We start from the raw sequence: 15,215 nt of genomic DNA, 5'->3' as shown, positions 1-15,215 counted from the left end.
ATGGAACTGCACCAGGAAAGGATAAGGACGTTGGCCCAGACCCGACCTCCGCACTGCGACCCAGTGAGGCCTCTCTATCTTCAATCTTCTCATGCCAGTCTCCAAGTCAAGGAATTTCGGAAGCCAATCTTCAACAAATTCCGCAGGCCGCTCACCTTCCTTATCCTCAGGCACACCGATGATCCGAATGTTTTTTCTCCTGCCCCTGTTTTCAAGATCATCCACTTGGTCACGCAAATTACGAACCTGCGTCTTCAGGGCTTGGATCTGTTCCTTGAATGAACTGGCACCAACTTCCACCACTGTGACCCTGTGCTCCACCTCATCCGTCCTCTTCTCCAGGTCTCCCAGCTGCTGCTCATGCTTCTGCAGCATGAGAGAGACTGGAACCAGCTTCTCTTCAATCTGTTTCCCCAACATCTCACGAGATTTCGAGAGCTGGTTCACCAGGTCCTGGAGAGTAATCGGCTCCGAGGCTTCTGCAGATCTGAGCTGCAGGCCCGGCCTCGGATGCTCCTCCTCCCTTTTTAGGCATGTCTGGACAGCTGAAAATACAGGTAAGCCAATTTTTAAATGTTTCTTGGGGCTCCACAATCTTTCCAATGCCCCAAGAAATCCTGATGACCTGGTTTGGGTGGGTTAAAGGACCGTCCTGCTCCTGCTGCGATGCGAAGCTCTAAGATCCCCCCAGTTCCCTATTGTTGATTATTAATTTTCATACAGGACCAATGCTTACTTTGTTAATTCTTTTCGTCTTTATAATTATTTATAGAAACTCTTACCATCGCCTTACTCTTGTCTATTGTCTATCTGTTGCAGAGTTCTTGGGTGGATGCTATACTCCAAATATCTTATGAAGCCAGGGGGAAAAGGCTGGCCAGAAACGTTGTGCAGAGTTGATGGGAACAAAAAAAGCTGTGGAACAACAATTCAACAATGTTTGTTGCTCTGAGGGAGATTGTAGCTAATATTTATTTATTGAGCACATTTTGATTTATGTCAGCAAAAGAAAGTAAATCAAGCCCCCGTAGTCTCCCAACCTTGATAGAAGATTTTCACAACCTATTTGGAAGTTGAATTGAGAAAAGTTTATTTGCTTCATTTTTAGATCCTCTGATCTGCCAGTGTAATTTCTTTTGCCTTTTACTCATTCCTGCCTCCCCCCCCCATTATTCACCACTCTCTCTTCGCTGCTGCCTTTGCTCTCTTTGTACCCTTTTCCTACTGGCTTAAAATCTATTCATTGTTAACATCTCCCAGTTCTGTGGAAAATTCATTGAAATGGTTTATTTCTCTTTCCACAAATGAGAAACCTGATCTCTTGTGTAGTCCCAGAATTATTATGCTTTTACCTGCATTTAAAAATTGGAAAAGCATGTACAAACAAAGGCTACTTTCAAAGCTAAATTTGATTTCCTGTGACTGGTGGGTTTCGTGAACTCAGCTGATTTCATCCAGCCTGTCCTTAACCTTCTGTGAAAATGCATTTCATTTTTAAAATACATTTTTCTGGTATAGAATATTCAGTTATTTTAGAATACAATCTATCCATTAAGTCTTTTTTTTTGTTTTTAAGTTGGCATTTGAGAAGAAAAGAAAATCCTGCATCATACTTGACTCAAAGTGCTTTCAATCTGTGAGTTATGGCATTGAACTGTGGAGGTCCACGTCTGATATAAAATGCTGCAAGCCAAATCTAAAATTTGCATAACTCACCTAGACTGATAGCTATGAATTTTAAGATTTTAGACATATGCACTGGCCTCATACATAGCACAAACATTTTTAAGGTCTCCAATGGCAGGCACCTCTACTTAGATGAGAGGGTCATGCCCCATTGAGGCTTGAAATAAAATGACCTTGTATTTTGAGCCATCATACTAATGCACCTAAAACTTGGTAATTTCACTAGCACTGCCTGACCCCCAGTGTCTTCCCATGGTTGCAGTTTTTGATCTGCCATTAGTCAGACCAGATTGCCTGCATTCTGCTCAAAAGTCAGTGTGTAGATTTTTTTTAGATAAATCACTCCAACTAGGTTGTCAGGAAGAAATCTGTACTTTTAATATATGTTTGAGATACACCCAAATCATAATGAATGTGAGAAAAATGACAGTAAAAATAATGAGATGTTCTGTATGAATTGTCACCGTGCAATTAAGAGACACTGAATCGGGATGCGACAAAGCTCAGCAGTAATGTGTGCAGTGAGTAAGAGGTAAAACAGCTTCTGGAGGATTTGGACAGGCTTAATGAATGGACAGGATTGTGGTAAGTTAAATATAATGAGGAAAAAGGTGAGATTATCCACTTTGGTAGAAGAGATATAAGTGAAAGTATTTTCTAATTGAAAAGTATACACATGCAGAGGGATATAGATGTCCTTGTTAATAAGTCACTGAAAGCTAACATGCAAATGCAATAAGCTATAAGGAAGGCAAATATTGTAAGCTTTTATTGCAAGAGGATCAGAGTAATGGAGTAGTGAAATCTTGTTTCAATTGTATCAAAGCCTGGTTCGACTGCACTTGGAGGACTGTATGCAGTTTTGGTCTCCCTACCCTTAACAAAGATATTTTTACCATTGAGGGAGTGCATTTTGAGTTTACCAGATCTGTTGCTGGATAGAGAGACTGGGCAAATTATGCCTGTATTCTTTCTATGCTCTATCCACCTTTTAATCTAAAATGTAGGCATTGACAACAATAGTTATCTTCTCCCACTGCATTTGCAAAATTTTTATGAAGGCCTGCTAAATTTACATGTATAAAGGAACTTCCTCTTCCTCTCCATCTCCTGCAGTGTCTCTCAAATTGCATTTCTATCTACTTGTTCCTATATTCCTAATCTATTTTATTCTTGGTTAGTTTACACTCATATTCTGTTTTTGACATTTTAAAATCAGATTTTGATGGCCTTTTGCTAATTCTAAAATTCTTCCAATCCTCAAAACTTACTATTATGCTTTGCAACATCATAGGCCTTGTCTGTTAATCTAATACCATTCTTAACTTTGTTAGCAAGCCATGGATGAGCTTTTGATTTCCAATGGAATTAATTTAGTTGAATATCTTGAATCATTTCTTTAAAAGTTTTGCATATCTTTTCTTCATGCTTTTAGCCTATTGACCCAATCAACTATCACCTGCTCTCTGCTTATAAATTTGCATTAGCCTTGTTTAAGTTTAAAAGTCTTGCATGCAATTGGAACTACAGTTGGTTCTGATATAACACGATAGTTCCATTCTCACGCAATCTCGCATTATAAGAAAATCATGCAATGGCTGCATTTAAACTAATGGGGCCGGAATCACGTTATAGCCAATACAGGTAAGGAAAGTTCACCTTCTCCAAATAATTGTCTAAATTCCTCAATCGCTTTAAAGCTAATTCGCGTGGAAAAACACACGTTATAGCAGAACTGACTTTATTGTGAATTCAATTATGAGAACTATTTTCCAGTGGACCACTTACCTTGACATTAGTTTTTGAACCCTGCTCCATTGCATAAAATTAAATCTATAATAACTTTTCTCAACTTCGTTCCAGAATATATTGGTTCAGGATATTGCCACAGCAGGCATTCCACAAAGTTGATTTCAGGCAACCTTTGTACATTTGATTGTTCTGGTCAAGTGAAGATTAAAACCCCTGACAATTATTCTATTGCCTTTGTTACAAGCCCAAATGATTTCTTGTTTAATACTTTATTCAAAGGTGTAACTAATGTTAGAGCGCCTATAATCAATACAGTATAGCGTGTCCAACCCAACCTCTGGGATCAGATTGGATGCCCATTGCCATTCCCCCTCCACTAAATCCAATGGTGAATTGCTTGGAAATAAAAGTCAGGATTCCAATTTTTAATTGTTTTACATCTCAAACAATCTACCATTTTGGGAGGGTGGGGGGAGGTGGTGGTGAGCTGTTAAAATTACTGTCTCACCGGCCAACCTACCAGTGTTTTATGACTGTTGGTGTTTCTAAGTTTCACTGTTTTTGATGTACAGATCTGAGTTTCAACATCTTTTGATAATTTTGATTTCAGCTCAGCTTGTCTTTATCTCACAATGGTTTCATAAAACTAGGTCAAACTCTATTCAACTGATTGCCTTGAAAAGCTAAGTCATTTTGTTTTTTCTTTTTAAAACTATTTTAGCCCATGAAGGTCCCAGGCATCAAAATTGATGATCCATACTTTTATCATTAACATGACAGTAACCGTACCCATTCTCCTTCCTTCTTTTTGCACAGATACCCTTTCTCACCAATGTCCTTATGTCATTCTTCAGGCTATTCCTCCTTTTCTTTCTACTTCTCTTTCTGAAATATTATATACCCTTCAGTATTTATTTTCTAGCCTTGGTCAAACTGCAATCCTGTCTCTGCAATGGTGAAAATCATTTATCTCAACTTGAGTCACTAGTTCATTGATCTTATTATAAATGTTGTATGCATTCAGATAAAGTGACTTCAATTTGACTTTTTAGTATTATTCCCAGCATTGACCTCACTCCCCAATACACTAGTAACATTAACTTCTCTGTTTCTTTTTGGCTCATTCAGCTTGTCTTTAAACATATAAATATACTTTTGCATTGCCTCAACATTTATATTTGCATTTCTAAATCTCTGTTCACTTGAGCCCTCCTCTCATCTGTTAGTTTAAAGCTATTTTTCCCTACTCTTGCCATTCTTGACTGCAATTTTATGTTTGCATGTACTGTCCCTTCCTATCACAAACTGGTTAATATTACTGATCTCACTGCCTAGTCCTTCATATGAATCCTCCTTCCCCCACTATTTACTTCACAGCACTTGTTATACGATTCAGGACATTGTCCCCAGCATGATTCAGATGAAAGCCAATGGTACAGCTCCCTCTTGCTGCACTACTGGTACCAATGCTCAGTCTACAAACCTATTTCTTCCACACCAATCCTTGATAAATGCCCTAATCTTACATACCAAATATCAATTTGCTTCCAGCTCAGGTAGTAATCCAGAGATTATTATTATTGATAGTGATTCTATAGTTAAAAATAAGTTCCAATGCACTTGTATAAAGGTACAATTATCTGTACATTTTTTTAAAATTAGATTGCTCAAGTGCTTACTAGGCAAGAGAGTACACCGAGGTTCCAGTGCTGCCTTTCAGTAACTAAGCCCATGGTATTGACTAGGAGTTGAAAAAGCTGAGCAGTGGTGTGTGGGGTCACAGAGGAGATATTTTGGATGTGGGGTTTTGCCTCTACAGCCTGAACCTTCTTTTAAAAAGTTCCCCCCCATAAGGTCAGTTCGACCGAGCGAACTGACTCCCTACTGAGGAAGGAGCATCTGTTGGACATGAAGGGAGCAGTTGGAGTGAATGCTTGGAGGATTTGGTGATTGTGATATGATGAAATCCTCAATTTTGGGGGATGTTTAATGACAGGGAGGAAGACAAGCTTGCAGGGCTGGCTGGTGCAATACTGGTCGTCCTGGCTACAAGGAATATTTTCAAGGGACTAACCCCACCCTCATCTGAGCCACTAAAAATCATGAGGCCTGAGAAATCTGGCTCTCTAGAATAGGCCTGGAGAGCAGGTTATATACGAGGTCACCAATTTTACATCAATACAGTATAGTGTGTCCTTTGGCATCAATTGGCTGCCCATTGTCATTTCTCGTCCACTAAATCCAAAAGGTGAATTGTTTGGAGGTCAAAGTCAGGATTCCAATTTTTAAATTTTTTACATCTCAAATAATTGACCATTTTGGTGTGGGGGTGTGGAAGGGTGTTAAAATTACCAACTCACTTATCAACGCTTACAATACACATGGAAATTTTATCATTGTAGACATTTGTGATAATGGGAAAACCCCAGTCAATTTCTTAGCCCAGTTCTACTGAACATGTTTTACTTAACCTACTTAAGTCCACATCACAAGTTTAATTTCCTGAAGGAAAATTGTGGATAACTCTATAATTGAGCAAAACTGTCAAACAATTATCTATCCAAGGTTGGTCCAATCAACATCAATACATTTTTCAGTTCAGCTACTTAACCCTGAGAAAATAATTGACATTGCTCAGGCTTTATGAATTGTACCAACATGAATAGCAATTATTTCAGACTATCATGTTTGCCTAATTTCCAGAAAATTCTATGGCAGTGCTCAGTCAATAAGGAAGGATATTGATCTAAGTTAAATAACAAACAAATCAAATATGCAATGAAATTGAATACAAAAGAGTTCTTTCTAAACTGTGCAAAATAAATATTTGCTTTTTTTCATATTGTTAAGCAATCTCATGCAATCATTTCAAAATTTGGTACAATCACTAACATTGGAAAACATTCAAAATGCAGTACATGTTCAAACATTCATTAATCGCACCCAGCTAATCATTTAATAAGTGAAAGAATCCTCTGCTGAGGTCATCCTAAAGCTCTCGCTATGTTGAGATTATGTATTGAGATAATGCTCCTGTGAGCAAAGGGAGTGAATTCTAAATAACTTCTAATGTAAATTCTTCAAGAACCACTTTATAAAAGTTATAGTCTATATATCTGTCAACCAGCATATTTTAAACTTAAATTCAAGAAATGCTTCACTTCTCAGACATCAATGTCCCAGTTTTAAGTAATCTCTTCAATTTCAAGCTGGACCACCATGCAAGCACAATGTAAAACCTATGGACAAAGGAAAAATATAATATATTCCACAGAATGCAGTACTGACAGAACCCACAGCATTGAGTACCATGCCTGTGCAAATCACAATCCGGCACCAGGTGTTTGACGCAATTGAATTTGACATAAGCAGCTGGACAGTGACATCTCTTTCAACATGTATCATGCTCATCTTCTAATACAGTCATATATTTTGAGATAGCCAAAAAATTGCAATCCAGTTAGTCAACCCAGAATATATCATGCTCGTCTGAGAATTACACAATAAGGGAATTTCCCAGTGGCTGCATTTGCTGATTTCTCTGCAATTTATAATGTAGTAGTCAAGAACTCAACAGTCATCTTTTTGTAAAGTTCCTCAACTGCTGTCCAATAAAAATGAAGTGTGAATGAACAGGTTACCTACTTGCCTGGGACCACAGTGGGGCAAGTTGACAGCAATTTCCTGCTGAGGGGGATATTTTGTTGCCACAACAATATACTGTGACACTATGAGAATAAACACAAATGCCAGTCCTGTCACTAAACATCAATTAAACATGAAACTTTCATTTAAGGAGCTCCATTACTTCCTATCCAATATGTATCTGCTGAGACGCATGCATGCATATCTCTTTCACCTATTTGCACTCCTACATATACGTAAATGGAGGACATGCAGCAAATCAAATCTGTCAAGGATGGAGTAGCTGGGCCACCTCTGCTGATGGCTGAGGAGTGCCACATACAAGTTAGTTGTTCGGTGTCTTAGTGGGTTGTTGTTTCTCAGCATTAACATCTGTTGTCCTGTCACTGCAGCCATTGAGGGTCATGGTGGCACATATTGATCTACAGATGATGTTATCATTTTTTGCTAACATCAGTAAGCAACTCCTGGATGCAAAAATCGGTGTCTAGGACCTTTATGTCATCCTTGCAAGTATCTATTAAACATCACCTTCCAATTCCTCCTGGTCTTCTGGCTTTGGCTTCCTTGCTAGGCAGACAATCCTTCAGTATGTAACTGTTATCCATCTTGCAAATCTGCTTGAGCCAACAAAGCTGCATCTGCTTGATGAGTTCTAACATACTTAGAAGTTGTGCTTTCGAAAGGAGTACGGCATTTGGGATTTTGTCCTTCCACAAGATTTACAGAATTATGTCACAAACAGTGACAGTGATGTCGACTGTCTCTGTCTCAGCCAACAGCTAACCTTAGTGAATGTGTGTTTAGAAGGCACAGAGTGTTCTTTAACTTATTTTTTAACCAATTCATGCTTTTATTCTCAAAAGTATCAAGCATCAAAAATATCCAAATATCAAAATATTTCCAAGTACAAATTGTAAATAGACAAAAGAAATCGCACTTGTCACCCATCTGCTACCTCAATACTGTACTTAAATTGAAGCACATTACCCAGGAATGCGTTGGCCAGGGCGCACATTCTGTTGCTTTCCTCCGCCTCCTGGCAAGGCTTGCTCATACATTGTTTCTCTGCAGGAGTTACGCTGGAGGGCTCAGATGATGCTGGGTTTTATCCCTGATCCTCTTATCAGCTTCTGTCCCATTTAGAGACGTCCCCATCGTATTTTGAAGTGCCGATCCTCCCAATCAGTACAGGATCTGTTTTGCCTCTCACTGATTGGTCTGGCTCAGAAGTCACATAACACCAGGTTTTTGTCCAACAGGTTTATTTGAAATCACAAACTTTTGGAACTTTCGGAAGTCAATTCACCTGATGAAAGAGCAGCGCTCCAAAAGCTTGTGATTTCAAATAAACCTGTTAGATTATACCATGGCCCAAAAGCTTTTGGAGCGCTGCTCCTTCATCGAGTGAAGTGACTTCTGAGAGCTCCAAAGGTTTTGTGATTTTAAATAAACCTGTTGGACTATAACCTGGTGTTGTTTGACTTTTGACCTTGTTCACCCCAGTCCAACACTGGCACCTCCATAACTTGATTGGTCTGAGCCAGTATGTAAGTGACTACAGCATGAGCTTGAGCAAGTGTCAAGTCTCTCCAAATGTGCTTTAACCCTTTGCAGCCCTGGCCAATGGAAACATTTGTTGAGCTTTCTTTCACATAACTGTTAAGTTTCATAGCCTTATAACAGTCATTAGAACACAGACCTCATAAGCCAACATCTTAATCCTGAAGGTCCTCTTGATATTATTTTGCATGTTTTGTGAGCCAGCCAAAGATGTGGCCTCTTCCCTTCACGTGCATTCAAAGACCGATTGTCACATTGGAACAACATGGTAGAATTTGCGTACCATTTCGAATGGGGTGATATCTAGTGTAATCAAATTGTGACGCTTGAGTGTCAAGGTATAGTGCAATCATAGTGTGACACATTATTCCATAACTAGCTTTCTAGAACAAGTTACAGGTGTGGGAGAGATAATCCATGAGTCATTGTAGTTGAGATTCTGTGAGGGAGATTATCATGGCATCAACACTGTGGAGTACAGAGGATCGGAGGGTCTTTAGCCTGCATGTCCATCGATCCTTGAAGGTAGCAGGACAGTTAGATTAGATCTTTAAGAAGACATATGGGATACATGCCTATGTTAGTCAAAGTATTGAGTATGAAAGCAAGGAGATTATGATGGAGTTGTACATAATCATTGTTTAGGCCACACCTGGAGTACTGTGTGCAGTTCTGGTCACCACATTGTTGCAAGGATTTGATTGCACTAGAGAAGGTACAGAGAAAGTTCACCAAACCTGGAGTGACTCAGCTATGAAGACAGACTCGAGAGGCTGGGATTGGGGTTAATTTCCTTTGAGCAGAGAAGGCTGAGGAGGGACCTGATTGTGGTGTATGAAGTTGTGAATGGCATAGATAGCGTGGATAGAGGAACACATTTCCCTTTAGTATCAGGTTCAATAACGAAGGAGCGCAGATTCTAGGTTAGGAGCAGAAGATTTAGGGAGGATTTGAAGAAAAACTTTTCACCTAGAGGGTGGGAGTATTTGGAACTCACTGTCAAAAAGGGTGGTCAATGCAGCAACTCTGAAGACATTTAAGAAGTATTTATATGAGCACTTGAAATGCTATAGCATACAAAGCTATTAGCCAAGTACTGGAAAATGGGATTAGCATAGATAAATGCTTGATAATGGTGTGGATATGTTGGGTCTACTGTATAATCTCTATGGCTCTATAACTGTAATAATTTCTAACAGAGATTTCAACATAAGGTGACTGACTTACTCTTCTGTCATTATCAGTCCCACATCTACAGGTCTCACCAGGTATCCTGGAAGCTGCATAATGCCTTCATTTTGAGGGCTGGATGTCTTACAAGGATGGTTAGCCTCTGCAACCCTGGTTTATGCAGTTATCTGACTGATATAATGCAGGAGAAAGTGAGGTCTGCAGATACTGGAGATCAGAGCTGGAAATGCGCAGCAGGTCAGGCAGCATCCAGGGAACAGGAGAATCGAGGTTTCGGGCATAAGCCCTTCTTCAGGATATAATGCAGCACTTGTTTTGAGCAGGGGCCATTATGGAGCAGGTGCTAGGCCTCCTGAACATGAAGCTTCATCGCTTGGATTGGGCAAGGGACTTGCAGTTTACCGGAAACAGTATCTGAACATGTTGTGCTCTGTGCAGTTGGAGCAGGCAAACAGAGGATGTGATTGATGCTGAAGATCTGGGAGAGTTGCAGCAGATTTCAGAGAAGGAAAATGAGGATATCGAGCAGGAAGAAGATTACCTTCGGTCTGACAGAGTGCTGCAGCATCTGATGCAATAAATCAGACAAAACTTCACTGACACCTGCTTCCAACAGCTGTGAATTGGGTAAAGTCATCATTCATTGACTGTAAATTTATTGTTCCTTGAAAGGCAAGCAGCCCTTGCTTAGTCCCAAAAACAAACACACCGTTCTTTCTGTTCTTTCTTTGCTTTTCTTCTTGGTTAATAAAAGCCAATGGGAACAACTCTTTGAAGGCATGACAACATGTAATACTCTTACATTCAAAACTGACAAGGTGTTATGCTGTGATAGGTGTTAGGAAAAGGCCAGTGAAGCAAGGATGCACAGCCTCTGTCGCTTCATTCTGTGGCTGCTGCAGCTAAAATGACTCTCAATTAATCAGGTAATATAAGTCACAAGGTGATAAAAGTGACAATACATTCACAAATGTGATATTCTTTTTTCCAATGCTATGATTGCAAACAGGCTGGACTGAAGGTTGAGGAACTAGAATTCCTTTCTATTCTGAAAGATCCAAACTGGCCATGTTGAGCACATAGGCGATGTAAGAGTGATAGAGAGTATACTGCACCTAGGACAATTTGTACTGGGTGACTTACTATATGCATGGCAAAAGTAGCTGCCCCTCCTGCTGTAAAGCTTTAGGCACCTCCCTTACAGTACAAACTGAGAGACATCACTGAGGATATATGCAACTTAACTCAGAAGCCTGTTATATATAAGTTACAGGCTGCAGTGATGTTGACAATTTCAGCAAGTGCTGGTCATACCCTCATTCAAAGTTCATTCATGCTTGCACCTGTAGGTCATTGATAGACTTTTTGATGAAACAAAGGCACCAGAAACATTGTGAAACTGAGGTCTCAGTACTCTTTGAAGACCCACTATGGACATGATTTTCTATGCATTGCCCTATTCATTCACTCTCTTCTCTGCTTCTGCTCTCTTGTCTTCTCAGCTGTTCCAACTCACCCACTCGCTCCAAATCAATCCTACTGGACCATTCAAGACTACCATAACAGTTATGGGCAGAAGCCAATTAAAGAAGATAAAGAATAGACAAAATAACCATCAAAGCACATGGACAGTGTACCACCTCCAAAATTGCCAAATTGCCTGGGAAAATCCACTCACAGAGGAAACCTATCAGAGAAAAGTCATAAGCCGTGAATAGAATGGAATGAAAGAGTGAGAAGGTGCTCATCCAATCACAGGTCCGTTCTCTCTCCTGTTTACTGCAGATAGGCTCCCTAATAGTTTTGCTAGGAGAAAGTGAGGACTGCAGATGCTGGAGATCAGAGCTGAAAATGTGTTGCTGGAAAAGCGCAGCAGGTCAGGCAGCATCCAAGGAGCAGGAGAATCAACGTTTTGGGCATGAGCCCTTCTTCAGGAAAATAAGGGCTCATGCCTGAAACGTCAATTCTCCTGCTCCTTGGATGCTGCCTGACCTGCTGCGCTTTTCCAGCAATACATTTTCAGCTCTAATAGTTTTGCTGACAACCTCACAAGATAAACAAAGTGACTGGAGAAGCAGCAAATGGCTTTGTCTTCCGAATGACTGCAACAAATATCGGCAGGCCTATGGAGGATCCTGAAGAATATGGTGGGGCTTGCAAGGAAGAATAAATACCAGCAATTAAACTGCCCACTGGACTTTTAGGTGCCTGTGTTATGCCTGTGGTGTAGTAATTGGAAGAAAGGCCAGGTGGATCTCATTGACTAGAAAATTGGAGCTGTTAACCTGGGCCAATCTGGGAGCCATGGCTGACAAATATAAACAGGAGATCTGTGCTGGGGAAAAAATAAGCACTACCGCACTTAGGTGGTAGTAAGGAAGAAAAAAAAAAGAAAAAAAAAGAAAAAAGAAAGAAAAAAAAGAAGAGAAAAAAAAATAAACAGGAGATCTCTATTTTGATTTAATCCCTGCCCACCCCTTCACTGTTTGGTCACACAGCATTGTCCTTTGATGTGAAGGGCACTGCTTGTCACTGGCCACTCGGGTGTTTTCCTATCTTCCTGGTGGTGGAAATTAAATAAAGATTCGTGCACCTTGTGTCTCTCACTGTGTCTCACACCTACACACACACACACCATGGGTGCTGGGGAAAAAAATAAGCACGACCGCAGTTAGGCGGTAGTGTGGGGGTTTAAAAAAAAGCTTCATCAAAAATAAAGAAAAAATAAACAGAGAATTTTGATTTAGTCCCTACCCTCCCCTTCACTGTTTAAAAATAAAATTAACAGAAGATCCCTGGGGTGGGGAGGGGAGGGGATTGCATTATTTCCCCCTCCAACTCTATTTTGATAGAGGAAAAAAAAATAAACAGGAGATTCGCGGTGTCCACCAACACCCTGGAGTTGTTCGGGGAGAGGTGGGCGCCGCAGGGAGTGGAGTGCATTATTTCCCCCTCCAACTCTATTTTGAGTTAGTCCCTACCCTCCCCTTCACTGTTTGATCACACAGCACTGCCCTTTGATGTGAAGGGCAGTGTTTGTCACTGGCCACTCGGGTGTTTCCTATCTTCCTGGTGGTGGAAATTGAATAAAGATTTATGCACCTTGTGTCTCTCACTGTGTCTCACACCTACACATACACACACCATTGGTGCTGGGGAAAAATAAGCACTACCGCAGTTTGGCGGTAGTGTGGGGGAAAGAAAAAGAAAAAGAAAAAAGAAAAAAAGATAAATAGGAGTGTCAACATGATGAAAAAAAACCAGGAGATTCGCGGTGTCCACCAACACCTTGGAGTTGTTCAGGGAGAGGTGGGCGCCGCAGGGAATGGAGTGCATTATTTCCCCCTCCAACTCTATTTTGATTTAGTCCCTACCCTCCCCTTCACTGTTTTGATCACAAAGCATTGCCCTTTGATGTGAAGGGCAGTGCTTGTCACTAGGCACCCGCGTGTTTTCCTATCTTCCTGGTGGTGGAAATTGAATAAAGATTCGTGCACTTTGTGTCTTTCACTGTGTCTCACACCTGCACACACACACCATGAGTGCTGGGGAAAAAATAAGTATTACCGCGGTTAGGCGGTAGTGTGGGGGTTAATTTAAATTTTAAAATATAAACAGGAATGTTTAGTGCTTAAAAGAAAACAGGAGATTCAGAGTCTCCTCATCCGAGGGACTGGCCCTGAGCGGGCTGGTCAGAACCCATGTACTATGCACATGTAAATAAAGGGTACCAGCATTTGTGCAGTTATTTCATACAGGGACAGCTTAATTTCTAGATTGACATTTTAAATCTTTTTAAGCCAAAATATAAGTTAGAAAAGAAATAAAGTACCAAGAGTTCTGATCAAAATGTTAATAGTGTGAGTGTGAGTCTTCTCGGGTTAAATGAATATATTAATCTGAATATTTCACTCCCCATGGATCACTAGAGCATTTAGATTTTTGAAATATAAACAAGTAATTACTCTATTATATGACAGACAGTAATTTACTGTGCCACAATTCATTGTGCTCATGTTACTTAAGGTGTGATAACTAGATCACTGCTTTTCCCCATCAGTTTCTTGTCATAGAGCATCCTCAGTGGACTCTGTTGTCCTTCCAGTCATTTGAGAAGAGGAAAAGTACAGATTTTATTTGCTCAATTCCTGAATTTCCTTTGGAAAAGGAAAGACGTACATTATTGTCTGCAGGAGATGACGCCAAGTCTAAACTTGCAGGTTGAATGCGATCCAACCACTTGCGTCATTAAAAAAACACATGCATTTGAAGAGAGCATAAAGCAAGAACTGCTAATACAGCAATCTGTTTTCAGCCTCTGCAGCTATTGCAGTTGGTTCACGTTCAATAAAAGGTCAGACTTCCCATTGAGCAATACTAGCACATTCATGATCAGGGGCTTTTGAAAAATAACCTGGTCAACATCAGGAAATGCAAGTAACTGAGTCACACATTGACCACTCACCATCATGTCATGACTGTGCCTTAATCTCCTTCTATACTTTTACTTTGATTCTGAACTAAGTAGTTAAATCAGAAAGGTTGCTGGTAAAAGAGTTCACCCAGAGTTTGCCTAGGGGGTGGGCTGTTACAATAATCCCTTATAATAATATTTCTTTTCAATCCAGACTGTTTCCCAAGCTCCAATGTAGCAGCGTGATCTAAAATAAACAGTCATCGGAAATCCACTCTTTGTAAAAGTGACAGTTTTATTTTTTCATTTGGTGATTATGCAGGATGATTAAGTACTATTTTGCATGGCAGAATAAATCAATCACTGAATGAGCAGAACGTTGCTGAGTTAAAGCAAACACAGGGTGACAAAAGAACAGAATAATTAAGATGTTCACATTGCAATGGTCCAACAACAACTCTCAGCATTCATTCTGTTGTGAACTCAAAATTTGTTTTTTTTTGTTCAGTGGACCTCTCACTTTCATGAAAAGGAAGGAAGACTTTTCAAGATCTCAGGGTGTCCCAAATAGTGTTGCTGCCAATTTAGTACACCTAAATTGTGGTCACTGGTGGAATATAGTAAATAAAGCAGCCAGGTTGTGATAACAATGTAATAATAAGGTAATCACCTTCACTGATGGCAATTGAGAACTAAATATTGAGATAACACCTTGGATCTTTCTCAGAAAGGTGCCTGTAGAATAAGAGGTTAAGTCTGACTGTTTGATATGCTATACATCAGAAGAAGTGTGACAATGTCCCATGAATCTTACCATCTCTTGTAGCCTTGTGGCAATACAAAACCACAGAAAGATGTGTCTTAAATAAAAGTTAGCATGTTCTTCACCTCAGCAACGGTCTAAGTATTTTTTGTAGCACAAGGCTAAAAATATCATATTCCATAGGATGTTTCACATCCACCT

The sequence above is a fragment of the Chiloscyllium plagiosum genome, unplaced genomic scaffold (genome assembly GCF_037043375.1).
Source record: "Chiloscyllium plagiosum isolate Xiang-an unplaced genomic scaffold, Cpla_swu_hap1 HiC_scaffold_9, whole genome shotgun sequence".
Taxonomy (NCBI): Eukaryota; Metazoa; Chordata; class Chondrichthyes; order Orectolobiformes; family Hemiscylliidae; genus Chiloscyllium; species Chiloscyllium plagiosum.
The sequence above is the reverse complement of the archived record's forward strand: the minus strand, read 5'-3'. Positions refer to the sequence as shown.